General features: G+C 38.3%; 1 protein-coding gene and 1 long non-coding RNA gene across 4 annotated transcripts in view; one reads left to right on the forward strand and one right to left on the reverse strand.

Annotated features, from left to right (window-relative positions):
- The window catches only part of LOC149136022 (uncharacterized), a 74,513-nt gene that overhangs the window by 53,525 nt on the left and 3,500 nt on the right, over positions 1–17,488 (forward strand). The gene's annotated exons all lie outside the window — the stretch shown is intronic.
- LOC149136023 (uncharacterized) overlaps positions 1–17,488 on the reverse strand; it is a 38,992-nt gene that overhangs the window by 4,047 nt on the left and 17,457 nt on the right. The window contains exons 1-2 of one of the 2 annotated variants that reach the window (XR_016241466.1): positions 5,435–5,541; positions 4,771–4,884 (exon numbers count right to left, since the gene is read on the reverse strand). This is a non-coding gene — a long non-coding RNA (uncharacterized LOC149136023). Of the gene's footprint in view, positions 1–4,770; positions 4,885–5,434; positions 5,542–17,488 lie in introns of those variants that run through there. The other variant, XR_016241467.1, reaches the window with a different exon arrangement.

A 17,488-nucleotide genomic window follows, 5' to 3' on the forward strand; every position in this document is an offset into this window, starting at 1 on the left:
GCTGTTACATTGGACAGACAAATACAACACTCTCATGTAGGCTCACCATGCACTTGCAACATGAGCTATTGCACAGCATTATACTACTTATCACAAAATGAAATTTGATATGAAAATAGAGAAAACTACTTATATATTTTATAAAATTCCACACAAAAATAGAGGATTAATTATGGAAACTGTAAACATTAAAGTATGATACCAAAATCAGCATACACAACCATAAAAAAATTAACATGTGGCTACTGACATTAAAAAAAAAAAAAAAATTATTGGTCAAAATTTGACTATTACAAACAAATCAATGCATAATTGCTAATGCATGATGCTAACAGTCCAAAAATCTTTGGTGGGAAAGTCTACAAAAATTCAATCAATATATAAGAACCAATTCAAATACCAAATATAATTCAACTCCTGATCATGTGGCAGTGAAGGTCTAAAAACACTGGATATGGGTTTGGGAACCCTAGTGTTCCAAAGCAACAGTAAAAGACTAAGAAGGAAATATGTAAAATACATATAAAAAGATAAAACTCAGTCGTGTATTTAAGGCAACACACACACATATATGAATATCTATCAATTTCTCTATAATCTTTATGTCTATATCTATATGCAGTGATAGAGAACTAGACAGAGTGAGTGAGCAGGGAATTCATGAGGATGCCATGGGGGAGAAGAGAAGGAAAGCAGAATGCAGTGAGTGAGCTACTAATAGTTATATATATATAAAAGTATATACATCTATATCTGCCTATGTACCTACACATACATATACATATGTGTAAATTCAAAATAGGATAAAAATCTTTTACAAGAATTTTATCAGGAAGCTAGTGTGTAAAAAAATTCATAAGGGAAATTTCTATTCCCAAGAATATAATTATTCGTTTATATTTATATAAGGGCATCACTACAGAATAATGCCACACAAGAGACTTCCCCAATAAACACATTTTAGTACCGAATGCGAGGAAAGCAACCCTCAAAAGAAACCAACTTTAAAAAAAAAAACTCAACTATGTATCGACCGATTTCACGATTACCAGAATGAAACTAGAATATATAGAATTAAGATTGAATGAAGGTGGTGATAAAGCTTTCACTTTTATATTAATAACTATGGAAGACCGGTGGGATGCTATTTAGTTATATATTTTAGGAGTTAGTTATAGGTTTACTTATTGAATTTATTTACCAATACTGTTGTACATAGGGTAAGTGTGTTTCTTTAAGTACTGTTGACACTACCAGATTGAATGGTACTGCCCTGGTGTCAAAACCATAGTGATATCCATGGGGCAGTTGATGATGGAGGTATGTTGGATTATTGGTATGGCTGTTATTGTATGTGCGGAATAGTATTATGACACATCCATTTGATATATATATATATATATATATATATATATATATACATATGTGGGTCGGTGTATATGCATATCTAATCTTTATATAAATATATATGTGTGTATATATATGTATGTACATATATATTTGTATATTTATATACAAATATATGTATATTTAATAAACACTTTCAATACTTTGTTCATTTGAAATAAATGTGTCAATTATTACAGTTAGTCTTTATATCACCACCATATTTAATACTTTCCATATTTCATATCTCATCTGCTTGTAACCTTTCCTGAGACGACATAGTTCTTTTCTTTCTCAGAGCAATTTGACAGTTCTGCCATTGTTTATATAATTTTTACTTGTAAAAGTTTAAAGAAAACCTACTTTTACCGTCTGTCATGTTTGCATAGAATTTTTTTTCCTCCACATTGGATGAGACTATGTAAGTGTGTAACAAACAATTTTATTAACCATTGTGTATCAATGAAATGTGAATGTGTCTTACAAAATTTGGTATTGAAATTTAGGTTATGAAAAGAAACATAAGTGGAATATATGTGTGAAAACTTCATCACCATTCAATTATATTTATAATGAATTATCCTTTTTATTTTTGAAGATGGTAATTGTTTTTTTCACTAGGTGTGTGCTACAAATAATTTTTTAAACCATTGAACAATATACTAACAGTACTGAAATTAAAAAAAAGAAGCCCCTACCTACAGTTTGATACTAAAATAAAATATATAATCTTATCTCCCTACAAAAATTCAAAACTTTATGTCATCAGCATTTTAACATCTACTTTTCCATACTTGCCTGGCTTGCTTGGAATTTTGTGGAGGCAGATTTTCTATGACAGATAACTTTCATATCTTCCCATGATCAAACATAATTTTCATGGAAGTTGGGAAATGCTCCCATGATGGTGGCTTAAAACTATCATGTGATGTGATGAGAAGCAGTCAGTAAAACACACATACACACGCACACACACACACACACACACACACACACACACACACACACACACACACAATACATTTATATACATATATACATAAACATACACACATACATACATATGTGTGTGTATGTGCTTATATGTATATACACACATATATATATGTACACACATACATATGATGGTTTTCTTTCAGATTTATCTACCAAATCAGCCCATAAGAATTTGGACCCCTCAGGTCTATAGTAAAAGACACTTGCCCAAGGTGTCACATAGGAGGATTGACCCTGAAACCATGTGATTCAGAAGCACACTTCTGTATGTATATATGTATATGTACATGTATGTACATATGTAAAAATATATGTATGTGTGTGCGTGTGTCATCATCATCATCATCGTTTAACGTCCGCTTTCCATGCTAGCATGGGTTGGACGATTTGACTGAGGACTGGTGAACCAGGTGGTTACACCAGGCTCCAATCTGATTTGGCAGAGTTTCTACAGCTGGATGCCTTTCCTAACACCAACCACTCCGAGTGTGTAGTGAGTGCTTTTACGTGCCACCGGCACAAAGGCCAGTCAGGCGGTACTGGCAACAGCCATGCTCAAAATGGTGTATTTTACGTGCCACCTGCACAGGAGCCAGTCCAGCGGCACTGGCAACAACCTCACTCGAATGTCTTCACATGCCACCGGCACAAGTGCTAGGAAGGCGAGGCTGGTAATGATCAAGCTCGGATCGTGCTGTTAGCGCTCCACTGGCACAGGTGCCATCACGATTGTGTGTGTGTGTGTGTGTGTGTGTGTATTCTTTTGTTCTTTTATTCTTTTACTTGTTTCAGTCATTTGACTCCGACCATGCTGGAGCACCACCTGGAAGGGTTTTAGTCAAACAAATCAATGCCAAGACTTTTTTCTTAAGCCTAGTATTTATTCTATCAGTCTCTTTTGCCGAACTGCTAAGTTATGGGGATGCAAACACACAAATACCGGTTGTCAAACAGTGATGGGAGGACAGACACAAAGACACACACACATAGATATGTACATATATATATATATATATGAGAGGTATACATATATATATATATATATATATATATATGAGAGGTAGTGATATCTAGAAAACCCCAAAGAGTGTCAGGTAACGCTAAGTAAGTGCTATGGACAGACCATAGTTAAACTCTTGGTTTAATGATATGAGGGGGGAGACTAACGTGGGTCCTGTATTAGCATGCATATATACATATATTAGAGAGAATGAGAAGACAATGCCAAGGCTGTGAGGAGTTTTCAGGACATTTATAAGGAAATAGTCTTACAGCTGTTTCTGTGATATGGATATCCCTTCATCAGAGACGGTGTGAGAAGGTTAAATTGAGGAAATACTTGAGTTCGAATTATTATAGAAAAGGAGGAGATAGGGAATATAGAGAGAAATAAGAGAATGAAAGTAGAAATAGGATTTATAAAGATATTGTAGTTGCAGTTCCATTATTCGGGGAAAATGCTGTATACAAGTGGTAAAAAAGTTTCCTGTACATGGTATGTAAGTTCCAATAGCAGTTCATGTTTAGTTATTTCAAAGTATGGAGCCGTGGAATCTGTGTTGCTCGTTTGAAGCCCTCTGCAATAGTTTTCTCAATTCTGCTGGTTGCAGGTCTTGCAGAACGTTCGTTGATATCAACATTTTTACGGCCATCTAGGAAACCACTTGTACACTTGTGTGTGGCTCATTCACTCCTCTCCATACACTTTCTGCAATTTTGTGTAGGCCTCTGAGCAGGTATCGCCGTGACAACTTTCTCTGTCACTGTCAATGCGACTATCACACTTGACACATCTTCCTTGCATGCACTGCTGTAAACAGCAGAAGTGAGCTAGAACGTAAAACCTTAGTGCGCATGCACAGCAGAGTTCAAAGTCAATCTTTGCCAAGCAACTTCACTCTGCATATTTTAGCTTTGTTACTATGGCAACAGTCCAGATATTTATTGATCGAACCTCATGTGTGTGTGTGTGTGTGTGTATGTCTTTATACATTTGCATAGTTATATATATATAGAATGAATGCTTATATATATATATATATATATATATATATAAGCATGAAAAAGTGGATATTAAAATGATGATGAAGCACATATCCCTACATCCTCTCCCCACAACACTGTTAGATTCTAGAAATGGAGACAAATAAACCAGAATTATAACCTGAAAATATTGAATGTTAGTTTTTAAAAAAATGGATTTCCAAACCACTTTGCTTCATATTCTTATGGAAGCATATTAGTGTTTTGTAAAGTATTAGTCTAAATGTTCTTAGTATTCAGATTTACTGCTGGTGGTTCTTTGTGTCTCTGGACAGAACCTTTCATTGTATGTGCCTCAGTTCATCTAGCTGTTTGGAATAATAGCAGATAGTCTGGGAATGTTACCTGTGATAAACTGTATCCTGGTGAAAATATTTCTCCGCTGCTTTATGCAAAGAAACCAAAGCAAAGTATCTGCTCTTATGACCACTTGGGACTATTGGCGAGATTTATGGAGATCTGCAGAATTAATAGAATGAATCTTATTGGTTGACTATATTTTAAAAAACATTCATATTGTAATTTCATTTTTGATATTAAAAAACAAACAAACAAAAAAAACAACAAAAATAAAACAAGCCTCTTTTGAATTTAGAAATACATTCTTGCTTCCCTAAATATTTTTTATAGAATAGTGTAAAATTTTCAGGATAGGAAAGATAATTTAAACCTTAAGTTTGATCCTGTAGCATTTTGTTACTTTATTGCTAGAATAGATAAATTCTGAGAAGAAAGTACATCTCATCTATACTGATTAAATTTTCTGTCACATAAATTGAATTTTGTCTCATTTTCAAGAAATATAAAATCTGTAAATTGGTGTAAATAGTTAAAATATGAGTATTAATTTTTTTTTTTTTCAAATTTTTTATATAATTTTATATTCTAATTTTCTGTTTCTGAAATAACATTTCACATTATCATTCCTAGTGTATTTAGTAAGAAATAATGATAATCCATTTGTATAGATATTAATCAGTAAACTATTGAAAATATTTTAAGTATTTACATTCCAATATTCAAAAAATTATTTCCGTCCATTTCCTTAATTCCATCTGCCATAAATTCAATGTACCATTCTTTTTACATGCTTTTTATATTTTTCAAAGCCATTTCCTGTAGTAATCAAAGATTGTTTAACCTGTATAGACATATATTTTTAAACAGATATATTTTCATACTATTAATGTATGGGACCAGATTATGCAAGTGAATGTTAATTTTTTTTTTTTTAACTTGTATTCACAATTATATTTGCAATTATTGAAGTAGGCAATGCAGAACTTCAACAGAAATCTTCTTCCTGTGTGCAAAGCATCTTATGTATATAAAACAACAGAAGACTTTTTTCCTTGTGTGTGTAAACCTACCATTCATATCCATTGAAGAATATAATTTAACTTTAAAACTTTTATTCATTATATATATATATATATATATATATATAATTCTTATTCATAGGTATGTATATAATATGTATGCCCTAAGGCAGTGGATCAAGAGAACCAGTAGAGCCTTGGACAAAACGCCTTGTAGTATTTGTTTTAGCTCTTTATGTTCTGAGTTCAACTCCCATTAAAGCCAACTTTACTTTTCATCTCTGTGGGGGTTGGTAAAGTACCAGTCAAGTACTAAGGTTGACGTAATTGACTAACCCTTTCCCCATAAATTTCTGCTCTTGTGCCTATGTTAGAAACAACATATATATGCGCTGATACTGTTGTACCTCTTCTGTTATGTGATCCAGGCAGCCAGCATTATATTCATTTTAATTAGCTGCTGCAGTTGTACTAAAGCAAGGCAATGCAATTTTCTGGCTTGGAAAGATAATTTGTATTTCAAGTTTTATCATAAAATATTTTGTTATTCGTCTATTAATAATAGTAATAGTAATAATAATGATAATGATGATGATGATAAAATATTATTGTATAGAGTTACTACCTACTCCTTTTCTACATACTGAGCAGGGCCATCTACCTGAAGGGGTTTGTGTTTTATCTACCTTCCTACTTATTAGGATTTTGGTTTTAGCTAGGTTGACTCTAAGGCCCTTCAATTCTAGACCTTGCTTCCACACCTGAAACTTCTCCTCTAGTTCTGATAGTGACTCCGCAATTAGGGCAAGGTCATCAGCATAGAGGAGCTCCCAGGGGCAACCTGTCTTGAACTCCTCTGTGATTGCCTGGAGGACTATGGTAAATAATAGGGGGCTGAGGACGGAACCTTGGTGGACCCCTACCTCTACCCGGAATTCATTGCTGTACTCATTTCCAACCCTCACCTTACTGGCCGCATCTCTGTACATGGCTCGCACAGCTCTCACTAGCCATTCTTCTATCCCAAGTTTCCTCATTGACCACCAGATAAGGGATCGGGGGACCCTGTCAAAGGCTTTCTCCATGTCAACGAAAGCCAGGTACAGAGGTTTATCCTTGGCTAGGTATTTCTCTTGCAACTGTCTCACTAGAAATAAGGCATCAGTAGTGCTTTTACCTGGCACGAGCCCAGACTGCATCTCATCTAAATTGATTCGCTCCCTAATTGGTTGGGCTATGACCCTCTCTGTAACTTTCATAACCTGATCTAACAGCTTGATGCCTCTGTAATTATTTGTATCTAAAGTGTCCCCTTTACCTTTGTAGCAGTTGACTATGATGCTGCTACACCAGTCATAGGGTATGACTCCTTCGTGTATCACCTGGTTCGTAATACGGGTGACTAGGCTATAGCCAACACTGCCAGATATTTTGAGCATCTCTGCAGTGATTCCTGATGGGCCGGGGGCTTTCCCGGTCTTCATACTCTTAATTGCTTTATCTACCCTGGTACTATCAACTCGGATAGCTGGTCCCTCTATTGGGTCGACATAAGGCAGGCTCTCTTTCTCCCATTCATTCTCTTTATTAAGCAATCTATCGTAGTGGCATCTCCAGACCTCTTTCTTTGCATCCTCATTTAATGCAAGCGTACCATCATCCATGCGAACACATTTCTCTCCTACAACATCACTATTCTCTCTCCTACACTGTCTTGCAACACGAAATACCTCGAGTCTTTGGTCCTCACGGCGCAGAACATTGGCAAATCTTTCCTTATCTGCTTCCCCTCTGGCTAAATAAACCTGTCGCCTAGCCTCCCTTCTGGCACATTGGTACAATTCCCTGCTACCACCGTTCTTCCAGTCCTTCCAAGCTTGTTTCTTTTGTCTAATAGCCCTGTCTACCTCCTTGTTCCACCACCACGTTACTCTGGGTTGGGAGGGGACCTTACACCACCCACAAATCTGGTCGGTGGCTTTCAACAGGTTGTCCCGCAGAAATCTCCAATTGTCTTCCACGTTGTATGATGCTATATCCCCTTCTATTTCGTTAAATGCTTCAAGTAACTTGTCTCTAAGTCTCTGTCCGTTTGCAGGGTCTTTAAGCTTCCACACCCTTCTTCTCCAAGCCTGTCTAATTCTGGGCACCCATTTTGCCTTGATCCCAAAGTCGCTAACTACTAATCTATGTTGTGGGGTACATTCTTCGCCAGGGTAGGTTTTGGCATTTATAAGCCGCCCTCTTTCCCTATTTCTGGCGAGGATGTAGTCGATTTGGCTAGAGTGTCTGCCGGAGCGGTAGGTGACTAGGTGACTGGCAGGTTTCCTGAAGTTGGTATTGCAGACCATAAGATTGGTTGCATCACAGAACTCCAGCAGTCTGGTTCCCTCCTCGTTGCGGGAACCGAAGCCATAGCCTCCATGTATGCCATGGAAGCCCCCAGCACGACGTCCGACATGACCGTTGAAGTCTCCAGCCACAAAGAGAAGGTCCCTGTCACTCGTCGACGAGGTAGTTTGCAAGAGGGTGTCATAGAATTGGTCTTTCAGACCATCTGGTAGCCCAGGTTGAGGTGCATAGGCTGAGATGACAGTAGCTAATCTATGATGAAGCACTAGTCTGATCTTAAGTACTCTGTCACTTACTCTAACGACCTCGATTACCTTATCCACCCATTTCTCCGCTAGAAGTATTCCTACGCCCCCGACCCCGTCAGTGTTCCCTGCCCAGAAAATCTTGTACCTGTGTTCTTTGCCTGTGAGGAACCTTGCAGAACCTCCTCTCCATCTTACTTCCTGGATGCAGCACATATCTACGCATCTCCGTTCAAGCATCTCAACAATTTCACCAGATCTACCTTTCAGCGTGCCGACGTTGAGAGTGCCAATCCTAACAGTATGGGTGTTGGGGGTGTGGGCCTGTAGCCTGGGAAGGGGAAAAGCAGTGTCGTGTACCTGAAAAGAAAACTTGCAATTGGAAGAATTCATAAGCAAAACAGTACCTACAACCTGCAAACATTTCTCAACCTTAATGCGCTACCCAAAGGTAGGGGAGAGGATGGCCAAGGCCACTAGATGGGTTCCGGGAGACAGCCGAGGTTGACAGGATGACAGAGGGATGAACTTCCGGTGGAGGGGGCGGGATGACAGAGGAATGAACTTCCGGTGGAGGGGGTGGGATGACAGAGGAATGAACTTCCGGTGGAGGGGGTGGGATGACAGAGGAATGAACTTCCGGTGGAGGGGGTGGGATGACAGAGGAATGAACTTCCGGTGGAGGGGGTGGGATGACAGAGGAATGAACTTCCGGTGGAGGGGGTGGGATGACAGAGAAATGAACTTCCGGTGGAGGGGGTGGGATGGCAGAGGAATGAACTTCCGGTGGAGGGGGTGGAATGACAGAGGAATGAACTACCGGTGGAGGGGGTGGGATGACAGAGGAATGAACTTCCGGTGGAGAGGGGGGGGATGACAGAGGAATGAACTTCCGGTGGAGGGGGTGGGATGACAGAGGAATGAACTTCCGGTGGAGGGGGTGGGATGACAGAGGAATGAACTTCCGGTGGAGGGGGTGGGAGGGCGGGTTACCGCCAGCGAGTAGATAGGGCTCTTAATTGTAGATTTTAAATATTTGAGAGACAACAATGCATAAATCGTAATTTTTTAAAAGAGCAATGAATTCTGGGTGATTAGAATATAACGTAGCATGAATTTAGGAAGCTTAGAAAATGAATAAGCATGAATTTAAGACAACAACTGAATTCAATTGAATTTCATGGAGAGAAACAAGATAAATAATAGGGGGCAAAACTAAAGCGCAAGGTATTGAGATGTTTGAGGCCGTAAATAAATAAAAAATCTCTATCTTATCTGCATCTTGGGTATTTCGTCGTAGTACGTCAGCGAGATAATTTAGAATGGGTTTCTCATTTATATATAGCCAGAACCTGAAGACCTTAAGGAAAAACTACGAAGGGGAGAGAGAGGATGGAGGGGTAGACAGAGGCATGGCGGGAGAAAAGATCATCATCATCATCATCATATATATATATAAAGAGAGAGAGAGAGAGAGAGGGGGGGGACCAGTCAAGCAGCACATCACGCTGTAATTCTTGGGCTGAGAAATCAACACTTAAAAGCCATAATTTTAAGGAGCGATAAGAATTTTTGAATAAAGGAAAATGGGTAGTGGTGGGTAGGTACCGCCAGCGAGTAGATAGGGCTCTTAATTGTAGATTTTAAATATTTGAGAGACAACAATGCATAAATCGTAATTTTTTAAAAGAGCAATGAATTCTGGGTGATTAGAATATAACGTAGCATGAATTTAGGAAGCTTAGAAAATGAATAAGCATGAATTTAAGACAACAACTGAATTCAATTGAATTTCATGGAGAGAAACAAGATAAATAATAGGGGGCAAAACTAAAGCGCAAGGTATTGAGATGTTTGAGGCCGTAAATAAATAAAAAATCTCTATCTTATCTGCATCTTGGGTATTTCGTCGTAGTACGTCAGCGAGATAATTTAGAATGGGTTTCTCATTTATATATAGCCAGAACCTGAAGACCTTAAGGAAAAACTACGAAGGGGAGAGAGAGGATGGAGGGGTAGACAGAGGCATGGCGGGAGAAAAGATCATCATCATCATCATCATATATATATATAAAGAGAGAGAGAGAGGGGGGACCAGTCAAGCAGCACATCACGCTGTAATTCTTGGGCTGAGAAATCAACATTTAAAAGCCATAATTTTAAGGAGCGATAAGAATTTTTGAATAAAGGAAAATGGGTAGTGGTGGGTAGGTACCGCCAGCGAGTAGATAGGGCTCTTAATTGTAGATTTTAAATATTTGAGAGACAACAATGCATAAATCGTAATTTTTTAAAAGAGCAATGAATTCTGGGTGATTAGAATATAACGTAGCATGAATTTAGGAAGCTTAGAAAATGAATAAGCATGAATTTAAGACAACAACTGAATTCAATTGAATTTCATGGAGAGAAACAAGATAAATAATAGGGGGCAAAACTAAAGCGCAAGGTATTGAGATGTTTGAGGCCGTAAATAAATAAAAAATCTCTATCTTATCTGCATCTTGGGTATTTCGTCGTAGTACGTCAGCGAGATAATTTAGAATGGGTTTCTCATTTATATATAGCCAGAACCTGAAGACCTTAAGGAAAAACTACGAAGGGGAGAGAGAGGATGGAGGGGTAGACAGAGGCATGGCGGGAGAAAAGATCATCATCATCATCATCATATATATATATAAAGAGAGAGAGAGAGAGAGAGAGGGGGGACCAGTCAAGCAGCACATCACGCTGTAATTCTTGGGCTGAGAAATCAACACTTAAAAGCCATAATTTTAAGGAGCGATAAGAATTTTTGAATAAAGGAAAATGGGTAGTGGTGGGTAGGTACCGCCAGCGAGTAGATAGGGCTCTTAATTGTAGATTTTAAATATTTGAGAGACAACAATGCATAAATCGTAATTTTTTAAAAGAGCAATGAATTCTGGGTGATTAGAATATAACGTAGCATGAATTTAGGAAGCTTAGAAAATGAATAAGCATGAATTTAAGACAACAACTGAATTCAATTGAATTTCATGGAGAGAAACAAGATAAATAATAGGGGGCAAAACTAAAGCGCAAGGTATTGAGATGTTTGAGGCCGTAAATAAATAAAAAATCTCTATCTTATCTGCATCTTGGGTATTTCGTCGTAGTACGTCAGCGAGATAATTTAGAATGGGTTTCTCATTTATATATAGCCAGAACCTGAAGACCTTAAGGAAAAACTACGAAGGGGAGAGAGAGGATGGAGGGGTAGACAGAGGCATGGCGGGAGAAAAGATCATCATCATCATCATCATATATATATATAAAGAGAGAGAGAGAGAGAGAGAGGGGGGACCAGTCAAGCAGCACATCACGCTGTAATTCTTGGGCTGAGAAATCAACACTTAAAAGCCATAATTTTAAGGAGCGATAAGAATTTTTGAATAAAGGAAAATGGGTAGTGGTGGGTAGGTGCCGCCAGCGAGTAGATAGGGCTCTTAATTGTAGATTTTAAATATTTGAGAGACAACAATGCATAAATCGTAATTTTTTAAAAGAGCAATGAATTCTGGGTGATTAGAATATAACGTAGCATGAATTTAGGAAGCTTAGAAAATGAATAAGCATGAATTTAAGACAACAACTGAATTCAATTGAATTTCATGGAGAGAAACAAGATAAATAATAGGGGGCAAAACTAAAGCGCAAGGTATTGAGATGTTTGAGGCCGTAAATAAATAAAAAATCTCTATCTTATCTGCATCTTGGGTATTTCGTCGTAGTACGTCAGCGAGATAATTTAGAATGGGTTTCTCATTTATATATAGCCAGAACCTGAAGACCTTAAGGAAAAACTACGAAGGGGAGAGAGAGGATGGAGGGGTAGACAGAGGCATGGCGGGAGAAAAGATCATCATCATCATCATCATATATATATATAAAGAGAGAGAGAGAGAGAGAGAGGGGGGACCAGTCAAGCAGCACATCACGCTGTAATTCTTGGGCTGAGAAATCAACACTTAAAAGCCATAATTTTAAGGAGCGATAAGAATTTTTGAATAAAGGAAAATGGGTAGTGGTGGGTAGGTACCGCCAGCGAGTAGATAGGGCTCTTAATTGTAGATTTTAAATATTTGAGAGACAACAATGCATAAATCGTAATTTTTTTAAAAGAGCAATGAATTCTGGGTGATTAGAATATAACGTAGCATGAATTTAGGAAGCTTAGAAAATGAATAAGCATGAATTTAAGACAACAACTGAATTCAATTGAATTTCATGGAGAGAAACAAGATAAATAATAGGGGGCAAAACTAAAGCGCAAGGTATTGAGATGTTTGAGGCCGTAAATAAATAAAAAAATCTCTATCTTATCTGCATCTTGGGTATTTCGTCGTAGTACGTCAGCGAGATAATTTAGAATGGGTTTCTCATTTATATATAGCCAGAACCTGAAGACCTTAAGGAAAAACTACGAAGGGGAGAGAGAGGATGGAGGGGTAGACAGAGGCATGGCGGGAGAAAAGATCATCATCATCATCATCATATATATATATAAAGAGAGAGAGAGAGAGAGAGAGGGGGGACCAGTCAAGCAGCACATCACGCTGTAATTCTTGGGCTGAGAAATCAACATATATATATATATATATATATATATATATATATAGTCGCATCCGGCAATCACAAACATCACGTGGAGATGTGCTTGACTAAAACTGGAACAATGTTCTTAAATAGCACCCATCCTATATCCCCTTACAAGAAGACCAACGCAACAACTAAAATGTAAGGCTCTATTTACCTATCACCACTATTACACTACCATATACATTACACCATATACATTTCGCACACCACAAACTCTGAAGAGATCGGCCAAACTACTGGCTGCATCGAAACGTGCTTAAGTGACTATGACATAATATACAAAATGACTCATTACATAACCTAAACCTCCACACTGACTCATTTCACAAGCTCCACATAATAAAACAACGGCTATCTAGTCCAACGAAAATGCTTTTTCTTGTATTTGTTGCTCCATTCTCCAAGTAAATATATATATATATATATATATATATGATGGCCTTGTTCTTATAGCTGAATCACTACCAGAACTGGAGAAGTTCCAGGTATGGAAGCAAGGTCTAGAATTGAAGGGCCTTAGAGTTTACCTAGCAAAAACCAGTCTTAGTAAGCAAGAAGGCAGACAAATCACAAGTCCGTTTGGGTAGATGGCCCTGCTTGATCTGTAGAAAAAGTATGGGTAGTAACTCTGTAAGATGCACCCAGTGTAAGCTTTGGACAAGAGGTGCAGCAATATAAGAGGAAGGTTAACAAGGAAAATAACTTTTGTATGTGGTAGATGCACAGGAACAATAAACACCAAAAATGTACAGAAAATAGACTCTATCAACTACCATGGGGGTAAGCTAGAGGTAGTGGATAGCTTCCATTACCTTGGTGATCAAGTTAATAGCGGAGATGGAAACTCTGAGAGCAAAGCTGTCAGAATAAGATTAGGCCGGGCAAAGTTTAGAAAGCTCCTGCCTCTACTGGCAACAAAGTCCTCTCTCTCAGAGTGAAAGGCAGATTGTATGATGCTTGTGTGTGAACAGCCATACTACATGGCACTGAAACATGGGCTGTGACTGTTAAGGACATGCATAGGCTTGAAAGAAATGAAGCCAGTATTCTTCGCTGGATGTACACGATCAGTGTGCATATTCGACAGAGTGTAAGCATCTTGCAAGAAAAGTTAGACATAAGAGGCATTAGATGTGGTGTGCAAGAGAGACAAATGCACTGGTATGGTCATGTGATGCATATGAATGAGGACAGCTGTGGTAGAGAAGTGCTGATCCCTAACTGTGGAGGGAACCTGTGGAGGTAGACCCAGGAAGACATAGGATGAGGTGGTGAAGCACAATCTCTGAACATTGGGCCTCACAACATATTGGAGATATATTGTGCTTAAGAAGACCCAATAGTCAAGTGAAATCACAGTCATGGCTGATGCTGGTGTCATGTAACCAGCACCCATGCAGGTGGCACATTAAAAGCAATTTCAAGCATTGAGCCTCACGGAGGCAAAGTGGTTGATCTCCTTTTGAATGTTGGGCTTTACAGTGGCAATAACTGAGATCTTTGGCATTATGTGTGCTTGAGAAGAAGGCCCATCAAGCCAAGTAAAATCTCAGTTGTGGCAGATACTGGTGTCACACAAATAGTACCTGTGTCAGTGGCATGTAAAAGCACTTTTTGAGTGTTGGGTCTCACAGAGGGAAGGACTGAGACCATTTTGTACTCTGCTGTACTTTGAGTGTTGGGCCTCACAGAGGCAATGACCGAGTCCATTTGGCATTATGTCATGCTTGAGAAGAAGACCCACCAAGCCAAGTGAAAATGCAGTTGTGGCAGATACCTGTGTCATGCAAATGGCACCCATGCCGGTGGCACGCAAAAGTACCCATTACACTCTCAGAGTGGTTGGCGTTAGGAGGGGCATCCAGCCGTAGAAACCATGCCAAGACAGACTGGATTCTGGTGCAAGCCTCCCTGCTTGCCAGCCCTGTTTAAAGCATCCAACCCATGCCAGCATGGACAACGGACGTTAAATGATGATGATGATGTATACTGTGTTTCACATTGTTAATGATGTAACATTTTATTTTATTTAAAAACTACTCATTGGAATTCAATGAAATTTCCACAGAATGATGACATCAGTAATATCTTTTTTTTTTCTTTTACTCTTTTACTTGTTTCAGTCATTTGACTGTGGCCATGCTAGAGCACCGCCTTTAGTTGAAAAAATCGACCCCAGGACTTATTCTTTGTAAGCCTAGTACTTATTCTATCGGTCTCTTTTGCCGAACCGCTAAGTTACAGGGACATAAACACACCAGCATCGGTTGTGAAGCGATGGTGGGGGAACAAACACAGACACACAAACACACATACATATGTATATATACATATATACGACAGGCTTCTTTCAGTTTCCGTCTACCAAATCCACTCACAAGGCTTTGGTCGGCCCGAGGCTATAGTAGAAGACACTTGCCCAAGGTGCCATGCAATGGGACTGAACCCAGAACCATGCGGTTGGTAGGCAAGCTACTTACCACACAGCCACTCCTGCGCATGGTGTGTAAAGAAACCTGAGGTTTTGCACAAGTGTAAACAAACTGGCCATTTGCATGATTTCCATGAACTTTCAATGTTCCAAATTATTAATGAGTGGTCTGATAATTGTGTAATTATGGGTTGTTAATGAGGCTTAACTGCTTCAGAGAAATCTGTTATTATTTCTGAACTTGCAAAAGGTAAATCAGCATTAGAAATAATTGGAAAGTATCTCCAAACTGTGATAAAATTTGTTACAGCTCTTATGAAGTTACATAAGAGAGCTGACAAAGGTCAGTCAAGTGCTGTTTCTCAATGTTTTCTGTCACAAATTAAGCACAAAGCTGTGAAGAACCCAGGTCTTACAAGTGTAGAACTTTTCATGCACTCTGGCGAAACCACTGTGTCCAGAACTACACAATGTCATCTGAGAAAGGTCAGTAAACTAGTGACATCAGTTAAAAGGCCTTTTTCAAACAAAATACACATACAAAATTGTCTGAAATGGGCAGAAGATAACATGAAGACCGACTTTTCAAAAATTTTGTTTACGGATGGAACTCGTGCTACCCTTGATGAATCTGATGGTTGCAGCAGGGGATGGGTTGTAAATGGATGAGATCATCATTAATGCTTGAGACACTAACATGGGAGAGAAGGCATCATGATTTGGGCAGGTATTATTGGAGGTATTATGACTGGTCCTTGGAAAGTGCTGGACAGTGTTAAAATGACTGTGGATGCTTACATAGCCTTTCTGAGGGAGCACCTTGAACCTTGGTTAAGAAAGCAAAGGATCACTTTCAAGACAACCATAATATTCATGCAAGATAATGTGCCCTCACACTCAGCAAAGAAAACTATGGAGTATCTACAACAATTAGGCTTCTGTGGGCCTTGGAAGATGAACTGGCCTGCCTGTTTCCCTCACTTAAATCTAATAGAAAACTTGTATTCTAAAGTGATGTATTTACAAGAATAGACGCCAATTTAGGAGCAAGGATGAACGTGTGGCAGGCATTAATGAATGTATCCCGTGGTATAACATCAGAGATTCAGAAACTAGCATGTTCCATGGACCAGCTCCTTTTCCAACTTATTTCAAACATATGCTCATATATCACTTACTAACCAGCTCACCAATCATTTTTGAATGCTGTTTATTTCTATTTCTTCCATGTTTATGATTGTATGTGTTCATTTCAATATGTGCATCAAACAACTACATTGGTATTTTCTTGTTTATATAAGTTTTGATTCAACCTTGCTAATAATTTGAAGTACTGAAAGTTTATTTACATTTGGTAAATGGCCGTAGCTTCTGTGTTGTTTTATGAAACCTCATGTTTTTTTTTATATACCCCGTACATATAACTGATGCCATTATTCTGTGAAAATTTTGTTGAATTCCGAGTATATTTTAAATAAAATAAAAAGATGTTACATCATTGATAATTTGAAATGCAGTGTATGTATGTATGAACAGACACACATCTTATAATAGTTTTGCTTGTCATTGTGTTACTTAGCCTGTTGGTAATGCTTTCACGTAATTAGAGAAAAAGGAGGAAAAAGAGATGTAAGGAAAAAGAGGGAGAGGGAAGCATCCATAACATGTGAGGTAGAGGTAATGTGATTGTAACACTTTCATGTGATTAGTTGAAGGGAAAAAGAGGAGAAAGAAAAAGAAGATAAGGCGAAGAGTAAGACAGAAAGAGGGAGAAAGAAAAAGAGAGAGAGAGAAGCATCCATGGCATGAGGTAGGGGGAATGGAATAATTTTAGCAGAGGGGTGATATTATGATGGTGTTGTTAAAGAAAGCCTGAGAGAGGGAGAGAGAGAGAAAGATGATGGTGGTGGTTGTGATTGGATAGTAAAAAGTGTATTTTTTTTAACTGGACTAAGTTGCTAGCATTAAATAAAGGTTTCTAACAAAACAATCGTTGCAAACTTAAACTGCATTCAGCTGCTTTAATTATATGTATGTGTTTGTGTGTGCGCACGCGCACGTGTATATGTGTGTATATATATGTGTGTGTTTGTATA

This window comes from Octopus bimaculoides, chromosome 4 (assembly GCF_046866305.1).
Source record: "Octopus bimaculoides isolate indiv1 chromosome 4, ASM4686630v1, whole genome shotgun sequence".
NCBI lineage: Eukaryota > Metazoa > Mollusca > Cephalopoda > Octopoda > Octopodidae > Octopus > Octopus bimaculoides.